This window comes from Lagenorhynchus albirostris, chromosome 8, assembly GCF_949774975.1.
Source record: "Lagenorhynchus albirostris chromosome 8, mLagAlb1.1, whole genome shotgun sequence".
NCBI lineage: Eukaryota > Metazoa > Chordata > Mammalia > Artiodactyla > Delphinidae > Lagenorhynchus > Lagenorhynchus albirostris.
Genome location: NC_083102.1, coordinates 91,736,793 through 91,756,546, shown reverse-complemented (window position 1 = coordinate 91,756,546; position 19,754 = coordinate 91,736,793).

The following is a 19,754-nucleotide window of genomic DNA, read 5'->3' as shown; positions in this document are numbered from 1 at the left end:
CAGTGTGAATCGTTATTTTCAAGTAAACTTTGTATAAATAAAAGTAAACACACTTCTCAGTTTCTTTTCAAGTTCATTCTCAGTAACACTAAGTAAGGAACATTATGTAGGTACATATTTGTGGAAGGAGACATTTCTGTGTGTTAAATATCACACCGGTTTATCCTAGTTTCTCTTTCAAGACTTGGGGTATTAAAACTGCACCAATTTTGATATGAAACGGTAACTTTCACTTCCCAGACACTTATTGCTGGACACGGAGCTGATTGTCTGTCACTTTATAAAACCTAGAAAGAAATGCAGATTTGGGGGTGATGAGAATCAATGTGATGTTAGTAGTAAAGATAAGCCAGGAGAGAGAATGACACAGCCTCCAGAAGCAGGAAAACCAGAGTGAGCCGATCCCCAGGCCTTTCTTTACATTCACCCAGAACAGTGGTTGTGAAATGAAAATGTGGTCATGTCATTTCTCTAAACCCTCAGCAATCCCCATGCCTTGTAGGTGAAAGGGCTTTTGGGTTTTGGTTTGACCTATGCAACCCACTGCATTTCACTTTGCAGCCTCTCTGGCCATTATGAAACTGACTTACGGTGCCCTTTACCTACTGCCTCTGTCCTTCATCCTATGATGTGCTGCTCAATGCAACTCCTCACTCACTCTGATCGCCTCAGACTCTGGGTAGGAAACCTCTCACTCGTGCTCACGTAGCACCTAGCGTTCCATCTGCTTTCATCACACACTTGTCTAGGTAGCGAGCATCATCTCAATCCACAAACTCAGATCTGCAAAAAAATATTTAAGTCTTCTGCAGTCTGCATTCTGTTTAGTGGCAAACATTTCATATTACTTCACTATAAACTCAGATCAATGAGGCTTTTCTGGATTTGTTCAGGGAACCCTTCTCTCCTGGGTCGCCTCTGAGTTTGGGGCTGGTGGTACGGATGGTCTCATTGTGTCCAGGAGCAATGAGGAGGCATCTGGGCATCAGTTGACCTCTGTCCACCCTGGCACTGGTTCAAATGCCATCATTCCCACAGCCTTCCATCACTTGCGTCTGCTGCCTGCATCTCCTAGATATCTGCAGTCCCACCCAGGTAGTCTCTGGTTCTCGGCCCTCGTCCGGACCCTGCTGTTCCTGACCACCAAGTCTCTCCCGGCACCCCAACACCTCTGTCTGCCTTGGGGCTCTGGGAAATTCAGACTTGCCCACCAACGTGGCATTTCTCTGTTGCTTCCTTCCACGCCCAAGAAGGTGTGTAGGGGGCATGGGCGGGGAGAAGGGTTGGAGAAGGTGGGCATTTGGTTTGCAAGACTCACTACCTCTCGAAACAGAAAGTGAGCTTCTTCTGTTCTCAGAGCTCCAGACCTCTCTGCAGGGTCTGTCTCTGCCGCATCCCCAGCTGAAAACTCAGTCTCAGCGCACAGAGCAAGGGGCCCTTCCTGCTCAGCTCTCGTCTCCCTGAGCCTGTCTTCTCCTGCTGCTTTACCTCAATCCCTCAGAACGCTTCCTTACGGGGGCAGTGAAACTGGCTCTCACGTTATCAAGTCTTGTTTTTGCTGTAAACTTTGGGTTTTGCTATGCAAAAGGCTGGGGCTGCTGCAAACTACTGACTGTAAATTTTTAAGAAGCTATTTTGGAACTTTTTCTTCTCTGCTGTATCAACCCTGTCTTTCTATGAATAAGGGAACCATAGCAGAAAGCTCAAGGGGGAAAGCAGCTGACCTTGGTTACTACACCAAAATATCATCCTGCCAATTCCCCTTAATGTGTCAGTCCTACATCACAGACTGTGAACTCTAGGAACATATGTTCACCTTTCCCATGGTAAAGTGACACAAAAGATGGACTTAGAAATGTGCGTTGGGTGAATGAAACTAAGGTCAGTCTTCCTCCCCTGTTCAAGATGCATAGATAGATATACAACTTATCTATATAGCATTCTGTGACATGCGTGACATGACTTGCAAATGTGAACCTCTCCTGGTGGATGTTCTCATCTTAGACCTGCTGTCATTTCACCTCCTTGTATTGCTCCCTTTTGAGCCTTCCCACCACCATCAAAAAAAAAAAAAAAGGCTCGTTTGTCTTTCTTACTTCTCAAGTTCATCCCACCTGAAACCTCATCATTGACTATCCTTCCTCCTCTGTGTCCCCAACCATTCTGCCATCTTTTCTCACCATCACACTATCTTTTGCATTCTCACTGCCACTTTAAAAAAAAATTATTTGATTTATTTTTGGCCGCATTGGGTCTTTGCTGCACGCAGGCTTTCTCTAGTTGTGGCGAGCAGGGGCTACTCTTCATTGCGGTATGTGGGCTTCTCATTGTGGTGGCTTCTCTTGTTGTAGAGCACAGGCTCTAGGCGCGCGGGCTTCAGTAGGTGTGGCGCGCGGGCTCAGTAGTTGTGGCACGTAGGCTTAGTTGCTCCACGGCATGTGGAATCTTCCTGGACCAGGGCTCGAACTCGTGTCCCCTGCATTGGCAGGAGGATTCTTAAGCACTGCGCCGCCGGGGAAGTCCCACTGCCACTGTCTTGATCCCAGATTCTTATTATCTGGCATCTGCCTGGGTTATAAGCAATTTCTCCCCAGTTTTCCTGCCTCCAGTATCCACATTTCTCTGATTTATTCTACACCCAGCTTCTAGATTAATGTTCCTTCCGGACTGATCCAATCAAGTTCCCAGATATTCTGCTATTCACAATGTTTGAAATCTCTGATACAATTTTCCCAGGTCTTCAACTTCCCCTCTTGCAACTCCTCACCTATTTGTAGCCCATCCAGCCTTCCAAGTCCAGCTTCACGTTTTATCATTTCCATATCTTCTTCCCCAACGTACCTTGCCCTGCCCGACCTAAAGCAATTTTCATACCAACCTCCCATTACTGTGGCCCAAACATAACAAAGCTATTTATGTGACACGTTATCCTATATACATGTCTTATCCCCTCAAATGAATTGCCCCTCAAAGGAAATAAATCTCTTAGAATCTCCAAAGGTACGCTCCAGAAGGGACACTCATTACATGTCCCTTGAGAGGCTGAGCAACACCTCATTCTTCCTCTGGGTGTGGGGTTCTTTCCTCAGGAAGGAGTACTGGGAATATTACAGCAGGGAGAGAGTGGAGAGAGCCTGGCTAGCTTGGGGAGCTCCTGTGATTTATCTTTCTTGAAACTTAATGGTTCCACGGGTGCATCCACTTTCTATAGTCCCCCTTTCATGCTGTGGCTTTCTAAAAATGAACCTTTCTATTCAAATTCAGTGTGTCAAAAACCAGACACACTGGCTATTCAAAGAGCTCATACAACTCAATAACAAAAAAACAAACAGCCCTATCGACAAATGGGCAGAAGACCTAAATAGACATTTCTCCAAAGAAGACCTATGGATGGCCAATACGCACATGAAAAGATGTTCAACATCACTAATCGTTAGAGAAATGCAAATCAAAACTACAATGAGGTATCACTTCACACCAGTCAGAATAGCTACCATTAAAATGTCTACAAATAGCAAATGCTGGAGAGGATGTGGAGAAAAGGGAACCCTCGTGCACAGTTGCTGGGAATGTAAATTGGTGCAGCCAGTATGGAAAACAGTATGGAGGTTCCTTAAAAAACTAAAAACAGAATTGCCGTGTCATCCAGCAATCCCACTCCTAGGCATACATCTGGAGAAAACCATAATTTGAAAAGATACATGCCCTGCAATGTCCACTGCAGCACTAGTTACAATAGCCAACACATGGAAGCAATCTAAATACCCATCGGCAGATGGATGGATAAAGAAGATGTGGTACATATATACAATGGAATATTACTCAGCCATAAAAAAGAATGAAACAATGCCAACTGCAGCAACATGGATGGACCTAGAGATTGTCATACTAAATGAAGTAAGTTGGACAGTGAAAGACACTGTCTTTCTATATCTTACTATATGATATCACTTACATGTGGAATCTAAAATACAACACAAAGGAACTTATCTACGAAACAGAAACAGACTCATAGACATAGAGAACAGACTTGTGACTGCCAAGGGGTGGGGGGAGGGAAGGATTGGGAGTTTGGGATTAGCAGATGCAAACTATTATACAGAGAATGGATAAACAACAAGGTCCTACTGTATAGCACAGGGAACTGTATTCAATATGCTGTGATAAACCATAATGGAAACGAGTATGAAAAAGAACACATATGTATAACTGAATCACTTTGCTATAGAGCAGAAATTAACACAACATTGTAAATCAACTATACTATAATAAAATTTTAAAAAAAGACACATTGGTACGATCCTTAACCCCAGACACTACAAATGCCTGAACAGGTCAGATCACCACAGGTCACTGAATTCAAATGAATTAAAACTAAAATATTTTTTTCTAAAATGAATGCAGCTTTTTGTCCCAATTATTCCAAATAGCCTCAGTCTTCCCTTTTGCTTCAATGTTGGCCCATCAATGATATATTTTCAAAATTCTGTCAACTTCTCTTGGACTAGAGACTATAGTCAGATAATCTGTGATTCCCAGCCAGGGCATTTTGAAAATGCAAGGGGCAATATTAGAAGCTATTCCCAGCCAACAGGACTGTGCCTGGTGACCTAAGAATTATGTCACCTTCTCTATAACTCACAGCACTACTGGTTCAATCCCACATGTAACAGAGGATGAAAATAATGTTACTGAAAGCCAAAACTGACACAAGATTCTGCCTTCTAAGGGAAACTGTGTAAGTCATACCACTTAAAAAAATATTCTGCTCACTTTCACGTATAAAGACTTGGGGGACGATAGAGATGGAGGCTCAAGAGCGAGAGAGGAAACACTAAAACTTCAAAACCTCTTCCGATTCCTCGCTGCAAAGCAGAGTGACTTACTGACTTGTTAGATAACATTAGCCTAGAGCTCTGTCAGGAATGAACAACTGAATTGCTCTGCTTTCTGACGTGAGGGCAGTTGAGAGGGGAAGGTTTTAGGGAACAAGGCAACCAAGCAGCCTGGATTCTCAAAGGACTTTTAAGCAAAGGAAAGTTTAATATTCAATTTGAGGAGCCATCAATGCTGCATCCTTCCATCTCCCTGAAATGTTCAGTAAAGTCTGGTACATCAACAATGTCACCTGTGAATAGTTTTTAGGGAGCACAGAGGACCTGTGTTCTACATCCAGGATCCTGAAGAGCAGAAATGAACAGTGGCCAGAGGCAAGAGCCAGACTTGACTGGGAAGAGGAGTTCAGACCTTCGAGTGACAACAAGAATATAAAAACCCTGGAATGTGCAGAAATGCTGCAGAAGACTGGTCCTCCCAAAGGAAATGGATAAAGGCCTTAAGACAATTTATATAAATGTCACAGGACAGACTAGGTGACCTCACCTATGTTGAGTTCCATATTCACAGCCATATGGACCAATATGGCTATGGAGAAAACGGAACCCTCCTACACTGTTGGTGGGAATGTAAATTGGTACAGCCACTGTGGAAAACAGTATGCTCCTTAAAAAACTAAAAATAGAGCTACCATATGATTCAGCAATCCCACTCCTGGGCATATATCCAGAGAAAACCATAATTTGAAAAGATACATGCACCTCCAGTGTTCATTGCAGCACTATTTACAATAGCCAGGAGATGGATAACTTAAATGTTCGTCGACAGATGAATGGATAAAGAAGATGGGATATATCTTATAGACACACACACACACACACACACACACACACACAATGGAATACTACTCAGCCATAAAAATGAACAAAATAGGGCTTCCCTGGTGGCACAGTGGTTGAGAGTCCGCCTGCCGATGCAGGGGACACGGGTTCGTGCCCCGGTCTGGGAGGATCCCACATGCCGCGGAGCGGCTGGGCCCGTGAGCCATGGCCGCTGAGCCTGCGCGTCCAGAGCCTGTGTTCCGCAACGGGAGAGGCCACGGTGGTGAGAGGCCCGCGTACCGCAAAAAAAACCCAAAAGAACAGAATAATGCCATTTGTAGCAACATGGATGGACCTAGAGATTATCATACTAAATGAAGTCAGTCACATAAAGACAAATAAGATATCACTCATGTGGAATCTAATTTTTAAAAAAATGATACAAATGAACTTATTTACAAAACAGACAAAACGTATTTCTAAAACAAATGTATGGTTACCAAAGGGGAAACATTGGGGGGAGTGATAAATTAGGAGTTTGGGATTAACAGATACACACTAGTATATATAAAACAGGTAACCAACAAGGACCTACTTTATAGCACAGGGAACTCTGTGAAATAACTTATGTGGGAAAAGAATTTGATAAAGAATGAATATATGTATAACTGAATCACTTTGCTGTACACCTGAAACTAACACAACATTGTAAATCAACTCTACTCCAATAAAAATTTTTTTAAAAATTTGGCTATGGAGTACAAATTTAACCTTCAATCTCTTTGCTAATTTTACTTCAAAAACTATGTACATTTTGTCACCAGGCTTTTGTTCTAATCCTGACATGTATCCTCTTTTATAGATACATCTGTGCATTCTGATTTCTTCAAGATTGTTCTCCATCATGTTCTGTGTGCAAAGAGGAGGATTTGTAGGTGGTGCAAGTATGGTGAAAGGAATTCACAAATGACAGAAGAATGAAAGTTGCCTTGTAATATTTAAGAAGTATGCCACAATGATGTAGACTGCAAAAATCTAAAACACAAAGAAGTATGCCAATTTTAATAGAGGTGAAATGCAAAATTCTTCAGTTATGCTCAGAAAAGTTATTTGTCCCAGGATGGGTCAGGGGAGACCTGGTTAGTCATCCAAATAAAAGAGACCTCAGGTTAAGAACAGGAGCATTTTGCTCTGAGGTTAGACATAGGTTTTAATGCCGCGTCTGCTGCTTAGAAACAATCTGAGTAAATTACTTAACCTTTCTAAGCCTCAGGTGCCACAGATGTAAAATGGGGGTGATGATAACAGCATCAGCTTTGGAGGATGTTGAGAGCATTAAGTGAGGCAATGCATGGAAAGCATCAGCTAGTACAAGCACAGGAAGAATAACTAGTATGGAGCAAATGCTTCAGAAATGTCAGCCTCCAGGACAGCCCCCGTGATCCCCACCTCTGCCAGGGTTGGTCTGTGTCCAACAGAGCACGGCAGAGTTGATGTTACCTCACTTCCAAGCTTAGGTCATAAAAGATACTGGTTTGACATCACTTGCTCTGGAGAAGCCAGGTTGTGAATGGAGAGGCACACTTCGTAAGGACCAAAGCTCCCCTGCCAGCAGCATGTGAGGGAGCCTGGAAGTGATTTTCCAGCACCAGTGAGATCTTCAGAGTCTGCCACCCCAGCCAACAATGTGACTGCAAACTCGTGAAAGACCCTGAGCTGGAACCAGCCATTTGAGCCACTCCTGGATTCCTGATCCTCAGAAACTGTGTGAGATAATAAGTGTCTATTGTTTTAAGTTGCTAAACTTGGGGATAATTTGTTACGCAGCAGTAGCTAACTAATACAGCAAGTGCTCAGTAACCATTAGCCTGCTTGCTGCTTGCCCACAGATATGGACCATTGGCGACTGCTAAAAAAAAAAATCTAATGTGACATTTTCACAGCCTATTTGTCCTATTCACGGAAAGCAGCATTCTCTGTTCTCCATGTTAGAGCATTCTGTTTAGGACATTTTTTAACAGAGATCTTGACAAAGTAGGGGGGGAGTAGCTGGAAGAGTGACAGAATTTGAAATCACACCATTTTAGGAACAAGTGAAGGAATTGGATAGTACATGACTTTTCACGTCTTTCATATCCTAAAGACATGAAAGTTGAGGGGTGTGCTGACCTGCAAGATTTGCAAGGATGTCACGTGCAAAGGGTAGGAGAAGACACATTTGTGTTCCTTCAGAAGTCCAACTGCCAAGGCTAATCCATGAAAGTTACAGCCAGAGCAGTGTAAACTCAACCAAAGAGAACGTTCCAATGCCTGCGATGTAAGAACACATGCCTGTGACCTTCCCTGTGGGGTCCCGCCCTGGTGGAGAGGGGCTGGTTCCAGCCAGGGCTGCTGCAGGCTGACCTCCAGGCTGCCTGTTAGAGGAGTTGGTCTATAAAGCCCCTTTCCACTCTAAGCATATCTAAATCCCTCTAGAAACAGCAAATTTAATCAGTTTCTGTCACACTCGTTATTTTTATACTCAGATCCCATGCCCATCTGTCGTGCGTCTAAATACCCATGCCTTTGGCTGGCTTATTAATTCAGTGTCACTATAGGGTCCTTACTCCCATCCTCCCCCTCAAGATCCACTTGTCTCTCCCTTCTGACTGTTTTGCAGCTTCCTTTTATTTTTTGCCAGTTTAATGTATATTCTTTGGCTTCTAATAATGCTCGTTCTTACAGAGTGGCCAATATTTCTTTTATTTTTCTAAAAAGAAAATAAGTATGTTTCCGTATGTATTATGGACCAAATTGTTTCCCCCTAAAGTTTGCACATTGAAGTCCTAATCCCCAGAATATGACTGTACTGGAGAGAGGGCCCTTAAAGAGGTAATTAAGGTAAAATCAGAAGAGGAAATTTGGACACAGATATGTCCAGACAGAGGAAAGACTATGTGAGGACACAGTGAGAAGGTGGCCGTCTGCAAGCCAAGGGGAGAGGCCTCAGAAGAACCAAACTTGCTGACACCTTGATCTTAGAATTCCGGCCTCTAGAATTGTGAGAAAATAATTTTCTCTGGTTTAAGCCATTCCGTCTGCGGTATTCCGTTATGACAGCCCTAGCAAGCGAATACAGCAGCATAATTCTGTAAATGGACTCTGTGTCAGCACTGGAAGCACGCTGCCCTGCCCCACCCCAGGGGAACACTGTCTGCACTTCTGATAAACAACACCAGGCCTGCCGCCTGAGCCCACTCCCATGCTGGATCTCTTTCCAAAATGACACATGTCTTTATCATTTCTCCAGATATTACTTATCATGCTTTCTCTCTGATTCTTTGGTGCCAGTCTTCCCCCCCAAAATGTATTCACTAGAGCATAGCAGGAATTGTCTATTTAAACGATGTGAAAGAACTCAAGAACATAAATTTCTGATTCCAAAAAGCAAGAAGAGGTACTCAAGAGCTTAGTAAAATATTTGTAGATGATGTTACTCTAATTGGAAGTTCATTTTACCATAGGTAGCTTTTTAAAGCTTCTTTTTGGCTTCCACTGAATCAATGGTTATGTAAAAATTTAGGTTCCAAATATGAACTCTCACCTATATGAACATTCAGTAACATGACTGCCTTGGTCAAGACTCTGGGTTGCAAGTGGGAGAAGTGTGCCTGGGCTGCTGGGACTCTGGTGAGGCCAGTGCTCTATCAGAAAAGGAAACGGTCATGCAGCCTGAGGAGACAAGGCTGACTTCCTGGAGGTGGTGGCACCCACAATTCACTTCCCTGGCGCAATCCAGAGAAACAGACTGGGGAGCCTGAGTGAACCCATGGGTCCCTGGAGGACTTTTCCCATGAGCATGGGCAAGCCACCAGTATTTGAGCCAGTGCTTTTAGCTACATTTTCACATATTGGTTCTCAGTTGTCAATAGTGTCAGCCAGAGTGGGGGCCACTGTCCTCCACGAGTAATACTGGGGAGGAAGTGATGGCAGGCAGGAAATGGGGGGATACTCCCCGGATGCCTCCTAGCTATTTCCTACACGTCCTTCAGCTTCAACATCATTTCCCCAGAGTTGCCTTCTCTGCCTTTCCAGCTAAGACTGGCTTCCCTGTTAAGCGCTTCCATAGCAACCTGCACTTCTCCAGAGACTTCTGAACTCTTGAAATTATTTTTTCATTTGATTTCCATTAGACTATTAATTCCTAGATAGCAAGGAGTGTCATTAAGTCTGTGTCTATCCCCAGTGCCTAGCTGAGTGCCTGGGTCAAATCCACTGACTAGTGGGGTAACAGCAGAGCTGTTATCTCTGCAGCAGCTGCAGTCTGCTCAGCCCAGATCTAGCAACTGAAGGTAGACATGGTGGCCCCTGCAGAACCTGATCCTGGGATGATCTCGTTCAGTCTCTCCCTCTCTGTTCAAGTGGCCAAGGGTAGCACCATCCCCATTGTGGTTTTGAGAGAGTCCAAAGAACCAGGCACGAACCTCTCTGTGCTGTAGGGAGGTTAAAAGAGAAGCAGGAGGTAGAGGAGGTGCAGGAAAGGATGGAGAAGGTGGAGAAACGGAGGAAAATAATACTGGCCTTACAACTGGGAAGTCCAGTACTTCTATAGAGTATAATGAAGAGAGCAGCATCTTGTGAGCAGTAATACTTTGATGATACAGCAGTTATATTCAAGGGTTCACTTTCCTTAAAATTGCCATTTTCCAGAACCTCTGGCTTTTCTAGGTCCAGAATAAGTCAGAACTTGCTTCTCCTCTTTCTGTGCTCATGTAGCATCCTGTACCTTTCTTTGGCATATAGTTATTAAAGTATCTAGATGCTCCAGTGGGGTGGAAACTCTGCAAGCAAAAACTATGTGATACACGTCTGACTGTCCACTGTGAATGGAGAAGTGCCCTGAAGAAGACAACGGTACCAAAGAGAGCTGGGTGTGTTCTGTCAGACTTCAGAGGATCCTTTATTCAAGGCTGGCCCCTCAATGCATAATTAGGATGTGCCCTCCACATTCACCTCCATCTTCCAGGCACACATAGTATCTCATGTAATCATTATAATAATCCCACGAGAGAAGTGCTTTTACCCTCATTTTACAAAAAGGTGGCTGAGAACCAAAGGGGTAAGAATGACTTGCCCAAGTCGGAAAGTGTCAGAATCAGAAGTGACAAGCAATCTCCCCATTTTAATACTCTTTTTGCCCTTTAGTCTCCAGCGACATGCCATCCCGTAATAGGAATAAAATGAAGAATGAAACATATTCTGTGCTTCGGTTCCTAACAAAAGATTTTAAACACAGTAGCATCTCAATATATTATTTTTTATTTTTTTTTATTATTCAAGTGTCCCAAAGGAAGCTGATACAAATTTGATAAGGGCTGTCCCTCTCTAGTCCTCTCATCTTGCTAACCAGATCGAGAAGCAGCGCCGGACAGCAGGGCAATGATTCAACCTCATGATCATCTAAAAAATACTCATGAAACTGGCCGTTTCCAAGAGGCACCATTTTGTTTGATGCACAGTATAGAACACCCACAAAGGAACCAAGCTGCTCGGTCTTAGCTTGCTTTCTTCTCTACCCCTCAGGCCTGGCTGAAATATCTTTGACTTCCTGCCACATAACTTTTAGATGACCCTGTTTTCAAAGCTGCACCCTTAATGCACAGGATACTCCTTCAAGATCCTGGAAACATATTGGATTGCTGTTTTCCTCCCAAAGTGCCTACAGTGTCTTATATTCATCTAATACAGAAAAATGACTTTAATAACCTCAGCAGCTGGTCACTGGCAGTAGCCACAGCTCGGATTTTATGAATATAATTTTTCTCTGTGGCCACAAAAATAATGGAAACTTTTTTTTTCCTGGTAACAAATGGTGAAGTTTCTGAGTGGAAAAGACAAATCAGCCTCAGGAGAATTGAGCGAAGGTTTTTCCCAGAAATGCAGTTAGAGTCCGTCTGAGGCACACCTCAGAGGAAAGGGAGCCTCTATTCCAACAGTTCCAGAAAATTCTTTATATCGAGTGTGACTTGCCCAAACTGGTTCACAGGCACCCACTTGGAGCCACTGGATAGGGGAGTCGGTCCCATCCGAACCACACAGATTAAGAGTGGGGAGGAGTCTCGCTTAGGAGGAGGTGTTAAAGTGAATACATTTTTAATACATTTAAATAACCTGCATAAACGCATTTACAAAAAAAAATCAAAAACCAAACTCCCCAAGAATTGTCCACAATCTACACCCTCACACGTGCAATACTATTGTGTTCTATGTAGTGTATCAGGCAGTAGGGTTAAAAGAAAAGATGAATAAGGCAGTCCCTGACCTCAAGAAACTATAATTAATCGGAGTGTCTCTCAGACACAAACCAATCAGGTAAAGAGAAACCCCCATAAAGTATTTCACAGAGGAAATTTAACATGGGGAAGTAGTGACAAAGATGCTCTAAAGAGAAAAACGAAAGGAAGAATGGGGGAGACTGCAGAGGCAAAGAGGAAGCAAGGGCAATACCTACAGATGAGAGGCTGCTAACTGCCCTGGGCAGCAGCGCCATGCAGGTGAGAAAGGCTGGAGGGTGGGGAGATAATCACAGTTAGCTCTGGGGATGCTGAAGCGGTGGTGCACTGGCCAGCGGTGGGACTGCTGACAGGTGCAGCTTCAGTCGAAATCACTGCTACCTGCAGTGCATCACTACAGCACTGCACAGTACATCATTACATGCCTATACCTGCATCACTACATCACTGCACCAGACATCAATACATGTCTATACCTGCATCACTACAGCACTGCACCGTACATCACTGCATGTCTATACCTACATCACTACAGCACTGCACCATACGTCATTACATGTCTACACCTGTACCACTACAGCACTGCACTGTATATCATGACATGCCTATACCTGCATCAACATGTCTACTCTTTTACCACTACAGCACTGCACCGTGTGTCATTACACTTCTATACCTATACCTCTATGGTACTGCACAGTACATCATTACATGTCTATACTGGCAGCACTACAACACTGCACCGTACATCATTACATGTCTATACCTGCATCACTACAGCACTGGAATGTACATAATTACATGTCTATAGCTGCATCAACTTGTCTATACCTGTACCACCACAGCACTGCACTGTACATCACTACATGTCTATACCTGCACAAATACAGCACTGGACCGTACATGAATCCATGACTATACCTGCATCACTTCAGCACTGCACCTTACAGCAATACATGTCTATACATGCACCACTACAGCACTGCACCATACATCACTATATATCTATACCTGCACCAATACAGCACTGCACCGTACATTATTACATGTCTATACGTGCCCACTACATCACTGTATCCTACACCATTACATGTCTATACCTGCACCACTACAGCACTGCACCGTACATCATTACAGGTCTATACTTGCATCACTGCAGCACAGCACCAGACATCATTATACGTCTATACCAGCATCACTACAGCACTGCACCATACATCAATACGTCTATACCTGAATCACTACAGCACTGCACGGTACATCATTACATGTCTATACCTGCACCACTACAGCACTGCACCGTACATCACTACATATCTATACCTGCACCACTACACCACTGCATCGTACATCATTATATGCCTATACCTCTACCTCTAGAGCACTGCACCATACATCATTATGTGTCTATACCTGCGTCACTACAGCACTGGACCGTACATCAATACATGTCTATATCTGCATTAACATGTCTATACCTGTACCACCACAGCACTGCAGTGTACATCATTACATATCTGTACCTGCATCAATATGTCTATACCTATTCCACTAGAGCACTGCACTGTACATCATTACGTGTCTATACTTGCATCAACATGTCTATTCCTGCACCACTACAGCACTGCAGTGTCCATCATTCGGTCTATACCTGCACCATTACAGCATTGCACCACACATCATTACATGTCTATAACTGCACCACTACCGACCTGCACTGTACATCATTACATGTCTACACCTGAATCAACATGTCTACACCTGTACCTCTACGGTACTGCACAGTACGTCATTACATGTCTCTACCGGTAGCACTACAGCACTGCACCGTACATCATTACATGTCTATACCTGCATCAATATGTCTATACCTGTACCACTGTAGCAGTCCACCGGATATCACTGCATGTCTATACCTCTACTAGTACTGCACTGCACCATACATCATTATATGTCTATACCTGTACCAGTACTGCACTGCACCATACATCATTATATGTCTATACCTGTACCAGTACAGCACGGCACCATACATCATTAAATGTCTATACGTGCTTCAACATGTCTATACGTGCTTCAACATGTCTATACCTGTACCACTATAGCACTCCACCATATATCATCGCCTCTCTATACCTGTACCAGTAATAACACTGCACCATACATCATTACATGTCTATACCTGTATCACTACAGCACTGCATCGCACATTATTACATGTCTATACTTGCCTCACTACAGCACTGCACCATCTATCAACACAGGTCTATACTTGCATCACTGCAGCACAGCACCGGATATCATTATATGTCTATACCTGAATCACTACAGCACTGCAACATACATCATTGCATATCTATACCTTCTGCACTGCAGAAGTACACCATACAACCCTGCATGTCTATACCTGCAGCACTACAGCACTACACGATAAATCGTTACGTGTCTATACCTGCACGACTACAGCACTGCACTGTACATTATGTCTATATCTCTTGCAGTACAGCACTGCACCGTACACCATTACATGTCTATACCTGCATCACTACAGCACTGGACTGTACATCATTACATGTCTACAGCTGCATCAACTTGTCTATACCTGTAGGACTACAGGACTGCACCATGTATCACTACATATCTATACCTGCACCACCAGAGAACTGCACCGTACATCACTACATGTCTATACCCGCACCACTACAGCACTGCACCGTACATCATCACGTCTATACCTGCACCACTACAGCACTGCACCTTACAGCATTACATGTCTATAGCTGCACCACCACAGCACTGCACCATACGTCACTATATATCTGTACCTCCACCACTGCAGCACTGCACTGTACATCATTACATGTCTACACCTGCATCACTACAGAACTGGACTGTACATGCGTACATATCTATACCTGTTCCACTACAGCAATGCAACATGCATCGTTACATGCCCCTACGTGCACCACTACAGCACTGCAGCCTACATCAATACATGTCTATACCTGCATCAACATGCCTTAGCTGTATCATTACAGCACTGCACCGTACATTACACATCTATACCTGAATCACTATAGCACTTCACTGTACATTGTTACATGTCTATACCTGCATCATGACAGCACTGCACCGTATATCATTACATGTCTATAGCTGCATCACCACAGCAGTGCACCATACATCACTACATGTTGATTCCCGCACCAAAACAGCACTGCACCGTACATTATTACATGTCCATACCTGTACCACTACAGCACTGCACCATGGCTCATTACATGTCTATACGTGCATCAACATGTCTATAACTGTACCACTAATAGCACTCCACCGTATACCACTGTATGTCTATACCTGTACCAGTATAGCACTGTACAGTACATCATTACATGTGTATACCTACATCACTACAGCCAACACTGTATATCATTACAATCTAAACCTGCATCAGCACAGCAGTGCACCGTATATCACTATATGCTTATACCTGCACCCAAACAGCATTACACTGATGTTATTACATGTGTATACCTGTACCAGTACAGTACTGCACCGTACAACACTGCACGTCTATACCTGCATCACTACAGCACTGCGACATACATTACACATCTATACCTGCAGCACTACAGCACTCCACCATAAATCATTACATGTCTATACCTGTATGACTACAACACTGCATTGTACATCATTACATGTCTATACCTGCACGACTACAGCACTGCACTGTACATCATTACATGTCTATACCCGTACCACTACAACACTGCAAAGTACATCACTACATGTCTATAACTGCATCACTACAGCACTGCAGTGTACATCATTACCTGTCTATACTTACCCGTCTACAGCACTTCACCGTATATAACTATAGGTCTATACTTGCATCACTATAGCACAGCACTGGATATCATTATATGTCTATAGCTGTACCACTACAGTACTGTACCATACATCATTACATGTCTGTACCTGTACCACTACAGCACTGCACCATATATCATTATATGTCTATACCTGCATCACTACAGCACTGTACAACACTGCACGTCTATATCTGTATCACTACAACACTGCAGCGTAAATCAATACACGTCTATACCTGCAGCACTACAGCACTGCACCATAAATCATTACATATCTACACCTGTATGACTACAGCACTGCACCGTACATCATTACATGTCTATACCTGTTACACTACAGCACTGCACCATACATAATTACATGTCTATACCTGCATCAATATGTCTGTAACACTGTAACACTCCACCTGATATCACAGCAGGTCTATACCTCTAACAAAACAGCACTGCACCATACATCGTTATATGTCTATACCTGTACCACTACAGCACTGCACCCTGCAACATCACAGGTCTATTCCTGCATCAAAATGTCTAGACTATACCACTATAGCTCTCCACCATGTACCATTGCCTTTCTATAGCTGTATGAGTACAGCACTGCATCATACATTGGTACATACCTATACCTGCACCACTACAACACTGCACCGCAGATCATTATATGTCTATACCTTTACCTCTAGAGCACTGCACCGTACGTCATTTCATGTCTATACCTGCATCACTACAGCACTGCACTGTACATCATTACATGCCTATACCTGCATCACTACATCATTGCACCGAACACCAATACATGTCTACACCTGCATCACTACAGCACTGCGCTGTACATCACTGCATATCTATATCTACATCACTACAGCACCGCACCATACATCATTACATGTCTATACCTGTATGACTACAGCACTGCACCGGACATCAATACATGTCTATACCTGCATCACTACAGCACGGCACCATACATCATTACATGTCTATACCTGTACGACTACAGCACTGCACCGGACATCATTAAATGTCTATACTTGCATCAACATGTCTATACTTTTACCAATACAGCACTGCACCATATATCATTACATGTCTATACCTATACCACTAAAGCAAAGTACCATACATCATTACATATCTATACTTGCATCAATGTCTATACCTGTACCACTATAGCACTCCACCATGTATCACTGCATGTCTATACCTCTAACAGTACAGCACTGCATAGTGCATCATTACATGTTTACACCTGTATCACAACAGCACTGCACCACACATAATTACATGTCTATACCTGCAACAACATGTCTATTCCTGTACCACTACAGCACTGCAACATACATCATTACATGTCTATACCTGCATCACTACAGCACTGCACCGTACATCATGATATGTCTATACCCGCACCTCCACAGCACTGCACTGTACACCACATATCTATACCTGCACGAGTATAGCACTGTGCCTTAGATTATTACATTTCTATACCTGCACCTCCACAGCACTGCACTGTACACCACATATCTATACCTGCACGAATATAGCACTGTACCTTACATTATTACATTTCTATACCTGCACCACTACAGCACTGCACCTTACACATCTATACCTGCACCACAACAGCACTGCACCGTACATCACTACATATCTATACCTCCATGACCACAGCACTGCACCGTACATCACCACATGTCTATACCTGCAACAACATGTCTGTACTTTTACCACTACAGTACTGCACCACACACCATTACATGTCTATACCTGCAAAAATATGTCAATACCTGTACCATTATAGCACTCCACTGTATATCACTGCATGTCTATACCTTTACCAGTTCCACACTGCACCATACATCATTATATACCTATACCTGTAACACTACAGCACTGCACCGTACATCACTGCATGTCTATACCCACATCACTGCAGCACTACACCCTACACGATTACATGCCTATACCTGCAACACTATAGCACTGCACCATACATCATTACATGTCTATACCTGTAAAACTACAGCACTGCACTGTACATCATGACATGTCTATACCTGTACCACTAAAGCACTACACCATACATCATTATATCTATAACTGCACCACTACAGCACAGCACGGTATATCACTATGTCTATACCTGCATCACTAAAGCACTGCAGTTGATCATTACACGTCTATATCTGTACCACTACAGCACTGCACCATGTATCATTATATGCCTATACCTGCATCACTACAGCACTGCACCATACATCATAACATGTCTACACCTGTACCACTACAGCACTGCACTGTATATCATGACATGCCTATACCTGCATCAACATGTCTACTCTTTTACCACTACAGCACTGCACCGTGTGTCATTACACTTCTATGCCTATACCTCTACGGTACTGCACAGTACATCATTACATGTCTATACTGGTAGCACTACAACACTGCACCGTACATCATTACATGTCTATACCTGCATCACTACAGCACTGGAATGTACATAATTACATGTCTATAGCTGCATCAACTTGTCTATACCTGTACCACCACAGCACTGCACTGTACATCACTACATGTCTATACCTGCACAAATACAGCACTGGACCGTACATGAATCCATGACTATACCTGCATCACTTCAGCACTGCACCTTACAGCAATACATGTCTATACATGCACCACTACAGCACTGCACCATACATCACTATATATCTATACCTGCACCAATACAGCACTGCACCGTACATTATTACATGTCTATACGTGCCCACTACATCACTGTATCCTACACCATTACATGTCTATACCTGCACCACTACAGCACTGCACCGTACATCATTACAGATCTATACTTGCATCACTGCAGCACAGCACCAGACATCATTATACGTCTATACCAGCATCACTACAGCACTGCACCATACATCAATACATGTCTATACCTGAATCACTACAGCACTGCATGGTACATCATTACATGTCTATACCTGCACCACTACAGCACTGCACCGTACATCACTACATATCTATACCTGCACCACTACACCACTGCATCGTACATCATTATATGCCTATACCTCTACCTCTAGAGCACTGCACCATACATCATTACGTGTCTATACCTGCGTCACTACAGCACTGGACCGTACATCAATACATGTCTATATCTGCATTAACATGTCTATACCTGTACCACCACAGCACTGCAGTGTACATCATTACATATCTGTACCTGCATCAATATGTCTATACCTATTCCACTAGAGCACTGCACTGTACATCATTACGTGTCTATACTTGCATCAACATGTCTATTCCTGCACCACTACAGCACTGCAGTGTCCATCATTCGGTCTATACCTGCACCATTACAGCATTGCACCACACATCATTACATGTCTATAACTGCACCACTACCGACCTGCACTGTACATCATTACATGTCTACACCTGAATCAACATGTCTACACCTGTACCTCTACGGTACTGCACAGTACGTCATTACATGTCTCTACCGGTAGCACTACAGCACTGCACCGTACATCATTACATGTCTATACCTGCATCAATATGTCTATACCTGTACCACTGTAGCAGTCCACCAGATATCACTGCATGTCTATACCTCTACTAGTACTGCACTGCACCATACATCATTATATGTCTATACCTGTACCAGTACTGCACTGCACCATACATCATTATATGTCTATACCTGTACCAGTACAGCACGGCACCATACATCATTAAATGTCTATACGTGCTTCAACATGTCTATACCTGTACCACTATAGCACTCCACCATATATCATCGCCTCTCTATACCTGTACCAGTAATAACACTGCACCATACATCATTACATGTCTATACCTGTATCACTACAGCACTGCATCGCACATTATTACATGTCTATACTTGCCTCACTACAGCACTGCACCGT